Source organism: Chinchilla lanigera, unplaced genomic scaffold (genome assembly GCF_000276665.1).
Source record: "Chinchilla lanigera isolate Chin_1 unplaced genomic scaffold, ChiLan1.0 scaffold00082, whole genome shotgun sequence".
Classification (NCBI taxonomy): Eukaryota; Metazoa; Chordata; class Mammalia; order Rodentia; family Chinchillidae; genus Chinchilla; species Chinchilla lanigera.
Genome location: NW_004955483.1, coordinates 1,222,945 through 1,228,857, shown reverse-complemented (window position 1 = coordinate 1,228,857; position 5,913 = coordinate 1,222,945). Strand labels below are relative to the sequence as shown.

Here is a 5,913-nt window from a genome sequence, read left to right as displayed (position 1 = left end):
TCAAACCCTTAAATATAAACCCTTACAGCCTAGTGACAAAATCACTGTAACCTGACTATAAATATAATAGCCCATCTGAGCAAAATTGCTGGATAGCACTCCAGTACTAAACTAAGCCTTGTGCTCCCTTCAGTAGCACATATACTAAACTAAGCCTTCAGGAAATCAGATGCATAATATTGCTAAAAACAGACAAGGTGAACAGGAGACTGTCAATGTAACTGAAAGAAATGGAAAGACTTTACAGAAATACTGTGGTGCAGTATCTATCCAGAGTTTTCTCTAAAATTGCGGCTGGTGCTTCAGTCTGTGGAGTCCGTGCCTTGGTGTACATCTATAATAGCCCAAACCCTCAGGAGGTTGAGGCAGGAGGATTGCAAGTTCCAGGGCAGCCTGGGCAATACAGTGAAACTCTGATTCAAAATACAAATAGAAAAAGGCTGGGCTGTAGCTCAGTGACAGAGCTCCCTTGGGTTCAATTTTCAGTACTCGGGACGTGGTGGTGGTGGTGGTTGCGGTGGCAGTGGTGGGGAGACAGACGCTTGGTTTTGTTTTTTTTTTTTTTTTTCCTTTTTTTTGGTTTTTTTTCTCCGGTACCGGGAACCGAACTCACGACCTTGCGCTTGCCAGGCAGGCGCTTTGCCGCTGAGCTAAATCCCCACCCCCCAGACGCTTGGTTTTATTCTTTTTATTATTATTATTCCTAAAAGCAGATCACCTGCTGGGATCCATCATCTGGGGTATTCCTTATCCTTGGCCTTGCAGTGGCTCTCGGTCTTCTGGGGCAGCAGCACGGCCTGGATGTTGGGCAGCACGCCGCCCTGCGCGATCGTCACCTTGCTCAGCAGCTTGTCGAGCTCCTCGTCGTTGCGGATGGCCAGCTGCAGGTGGCGCGGGATGATGCGCGTCTTCTTGTTGTCGCGCGCCGCGTTGCCCGCCAGCTCCAGGATCTCGGCCGTCAGGTACTCCAGCACTGCCGCCAGGTACACCGGGGCGCCGGCGCCCAGGCGCTCCGCGTAGTTGCTCTTGCGGAGCAGGCGGTGCACGCGCCCCACGGAGAACTGCAGGGGGCGCGGGAGGAGGGAGCGTTGGCTTTGGCGCTAGCCTGGTCGCACAGCGCCCCTTAACGCACACGAGAAAATGGAAATGAGAGTGAACTCAGGATTTTCTGTATAATACAGTGTTTTTAAATTTTGAAAAATTACAGTAAAAAAATCCCCACATTGCCACGAATCTGCTTCAGAATTCTCCCTCTGGCTTGGAACACTTATGGTATTGTTCTCACCACTTTTTGAAGTAGTTCTGGAAGTTCCTTTCACGAGTGTCTTCAGTTGAGCTGTTCTGGCTGCCCGGATGTCCTGAATGGATTCAAAACATTTACCTTTCACGGTCGTTTTGACTTTGAGGAAGAGCCAAAAGTAATACAATTCCAGATCCAGTGAACAAGGTGGATAAGGACACAACACAGTGATTTTACAGCCCACCTCTCCCTTGGGTGACACTGGTAGCAGTAGTTCCTGTATTTTTTTTTTTTTTTTTTAATCACAGCTCTTAAGGTAGCCCTAATATAACCCTGTGGGGGCGTGTTGTCCAAGACTACATATATTGAGAACTATTCTGTCAAGGGTATCTGCAAGCACATAGTAGGAGAAGCTCCACACCCGGTTCATTGTAACAGGTGCTGCACTGTTTTCTCCAGGGAGATCCAGTTGACTGTGCACCCTCTCCTACCCTAAAGATTGACCAGGCATGCTGTGTCAAAGGACAGCAGGATCATCACCATGTATGCCTACTGTATCCAAATGTGCTGCTTTAGAGGCAATTCAACAGCATAGATGAAGGTTGTTTTCCGAGTTATTAACACTTTCTATTTATAGTTATCATTTAATATATTCATATTTCTGATGGGTATGTCTTTGTGCTACCTCTCTGATTTGTTCAGGGTCCTATAGAGGTGGCTATGCTTAGTAAAATTTCACCTTTTGTTTTAGTTAATTTTCTCATTACTGGGATGAAATACCTGACACTCACAAGTTAAAGAAGGATAGGTTTTTAAGTTTACCATTGGTAGAGGTTTCAGTCCACAGTGGACTGGTCCAAGGCAGAGCAGCATGGCAGAGGGGCATAGCAGGAAGAACAGTCCATGGCAGGGTAGGAAGGAAGTAGCAGCAGCAGCCTTCTGCCTTCTTTCTGTCCCTTTTAATTCCATCCAGGCTACAAGACTCTTGATTGGTGCCACCACACCCAGGGTGGGCCTCCTTCTTCAGTACATTTATTCAGTCACATCTGGAATTTAATTCAATGAAGGAACTAATCCAAATATCACACACCCTTAATCCATATTCACACACCCTAGAGGCAGCCACTTCCAGAAGCCCCACCTATGAGTGCATGCGGCTTTGGGGGGAATATCTAGATACAAGTCACAACATCTTTCTACCTGAATATTTGAAGTTGTAGGTACACTGTACTTTGTTTCTCATTTTTCTTAATGAAGGTTAATATATTTGTTGAATGTCTGTGATATGAAAACCCTACTGTGTAAACACAAGTGGCTTCAGTTCACTTCACTTCACTGAAGTGTGAACAGCTTAAATTAATATCTGTAACAACTGAGGTTAGGCACATGCAGTTATTATTTTTCTGTATCTTAGTCTGAGTACAGTTTTTGTCACAGTAGAATAAATAACTTTTGACAGTCCTGGAATCATGTTTGCTTTCAATTGAATCTGTGAGCAGTTTCTTTTTCAAGTTCAGAAGAAAATTTCATAAAAGGATTAAATATATAGATTGACATCAATATAGATGATAATAGACATTGTATAGACTTGTGATTTGTATTTAAGAAAATAGATACTTTAAAGTATTCAAATTTATTGTGCATACTTTTGTAAATCTTTATGGTTTTGTTTGGGAAACTACACAAGTTTTTCATGGAGGTTCTTTTAAGGTGTTTTTCTTGCTTACTAACTTATTGGGAGTGAATGTAATAAGATATTTTTCCATTATATTTCCTAACTGCTTTTCTATGTAGAAATGCTATTGGTATGTGTGTTTTTATACCGTGCTTAACTGCTTTGCTAAATTCTATCAATTTTCCAGGCTTTCCTTTAGGGTTTTCCAGGTAGACAGCAAACTGTTTTGGAGGTATTCAGTCCCAAAGAAGCTATATTGTGGAAGTTACAAAGCTAGCTCACCTTATTTTCACATATTTATCCAGGAAGGAACCAATGAGCCCAAATGGAGTTAGACAGTTTGGCTGAATCAATTCTTGATGCTAAGACAAATTGCCAGAGGCTGGATGTCTTAACTAAGAGAAATTTATGTCCCACAGTTCTGGAGGCTGGGAAAGAAAAGATCAAGGTACCAGCAGATCTGGTGTCTGATTAGGCCTCACTTCTTGATTAGGATGGTGTCTTTATATATCCTCTTCTGATGAGTTGGGGAGGGAGGATAAGCCAGTTCTCCTATTTTTCCCAATAAGGACACTAATCCCACTCCTGTGGGCTCCACCTTCAGGGTCTAACTATTTCTCAAAGGCCCCAACTTCCTACACTTCCTACACTCCCTACACTATGACACTGGGAATTAGAACTGTAACATGAATTGCGCAGGACACAAACATTGAATTCCAAGCACAGTTCATTACTCATACAGGTGGCAAAAGCAAGATCAAAATGTTACGTCCCCCTTTCCCTAGCTCCACAGGAAAACACAAAACTGGGAAGGCCAGATGAAAAATTCCATAGGAGGTAGAATAGTTCCTCACTGAGGAGCCAGCTCTAAAGTACCACCAAGCTGTTTGGTAGCTTGCATCTCTACTTGAAGGGTAGGTGTAGAACATCCTGTATCTCTGTGGAGCTGGAGATTGGTGGGTGAGAAACTGCCTCTCAGGAGCCTCTCATACTGTAGGTAACTCCCATTGAGATGAGAGGCTGATGATGAACAGGCTTGCAAGAGTTCCTTATGTGGCTGTCCCTTCTCATACTTTGCGGAGGATCATAAGGCATTATCCCAAGAGGGATCAGAGCTCAGCTGTGCCTTGGCTGTGTGGTCCCTGTACAGGCCTGCCCAGTTACCAGGGTACATGACAGAGCCACTTTAAACCATAGGATTATTTTACTCTTTTATTTTGCATAGTTACATCTCTTCTCTAAATGAATTATGTAGTAGTCTGTGGCAATTACAAAACATAGATTTTCATTTCTCAAGAATAATATACAGTCTTATTTGACATGTATTACTCCTATGTTACTAATATGTTTTATTTAAAAATAAACACAAACTGTTAACATCTCCCCATTTAACAGGAGCCACATAGCCAAGGCATAGCTGAGCTGTGATCCCTCTTGGTATAAAGTCCTATCTATGACCCTCCACAGAACATAAGAAGGGACAGCCACATGAGGAGTTAGTATTACTCCTACTATGCATATATTTCTTTTCTCCTTTAACTCATACCATAATTATATTTGTGAGTTTTATTACCAGCAATGATAGAAGCCATAACAATGGAATAATATCCTTGAAGGACTCAGGCAAAACACTTTAATCTAGAATTCTATGGGCAGCTAAAGAAATTTAAGAGTAAGAATGAAACAAAAACACACCGAGACCAAGACTAAAAATTGTACAACTCAGAATAATGATCAACTTAGTGTATAATAAAAGAAAATAGCAAGTTTATTTTCACCATTCAGATTTCAGAAATGCAAATTATATAACAGATTGTTGATAAAATGTAGGAAAATAAGAAATAAAGTAAATTATTGATGGATGAGTAAATTGTTACAGCCTCTGTGGAGAGTGATTTGGAACTGCTGATGAGCTATCAGAATATATACGATTAACCCAGCAATTCAACCTCTAAAAATTTTCAACCACAGTCAGACTTGCACAGATGTGTGCTGAAATGTGTACAAGGATAGTTACTTCTGTGTCTCTGATAGAAAGGAAAGAAATCCATAATATATCACTGGATATGGTGAAGGTCCTGTCAAAAGTGCTCACATATTAAATCACTGATTAACTCTCCATCGTGCCACATGAAGATGAGGAAAGCAAGGGGCAGAGTTGTTAGGTAACTTGAACGCAGCACTCTAAGTATTTATCTGCTATGGAAAGGCAGCCTTATGTGAAGGAGCCTACTTTTCTCTTCCTGGCTTCAGCACTGCCTTTTCCCCCATCTTTTGATGCTATGGGCATCTACACTGAATGGCCTGCATTGAGCAGAGTTACAGGAAGAAACAAACCTCTCCTCTCTTAGGGTTTTTTGGTTCATTGGTCTACAGCAGATAGTTGCCTTACTCCGCTAGTTCAAAAATTGGTATCAGACATAGGGTGGCACCATACCAGATTAAAATAATTCTGCCCACATCACTTCATGAAGAAATTGCAGAGGCAGTGTGGACAAAGTGGTATGAAGAGTGTTTTAACAGGGATGAACACTGTACCCAGGCAAGTTGCAGATTAGCCTGCAAGGATTGCATGGCATGTTCCACCATTTACTGGTTTAGCCAAACTCCATTTTAAAGTTCTCCCTTCTTAATTTACCTTTATAAAAGCCTCTAAAAGCTGAGTGTTTGTTTTCAAGTCTCTCTTGCACTAATTGGTCTTGATTCGTACTTCTGGTCAGGAATGCAGCAGCAGTTTCCTGCCTTGAGAGTGGATGTGAGATCCTGATGTGTGTCCAGATATTGAGCGCCAGAAGTACAAGGAAAGAAGTTGGAAGGTCATGTATAGGTATATTAGGCAGGAGGCACACATGAACTGAAAAGCTCAGGGCTATGTTTTGATCACACTGATGCCCACTGAGGTTGCTTCCACCCATATTCTGTCATCTTCTCTTTGAAAACAAGGTTGATGGGGCAGATTCTATGTGGAACATAGGTTGCTGCTGCCTTTTGAGGAGAA

The 5,913-nt window shown here is 42.1% G+C and overlaps 1 pseudogene; it reads right to left on the bottom strand.

The window, feature by feature from the left end:
* Positions 1–731: 731 nt before the first annotated feature.
* On the bottom strand, positions 732–4,010 carry LOC102006579 (annotated as a pseudogene).
* Positions 4,011–5,913: the final 1,903 nt, after the last annotated feature.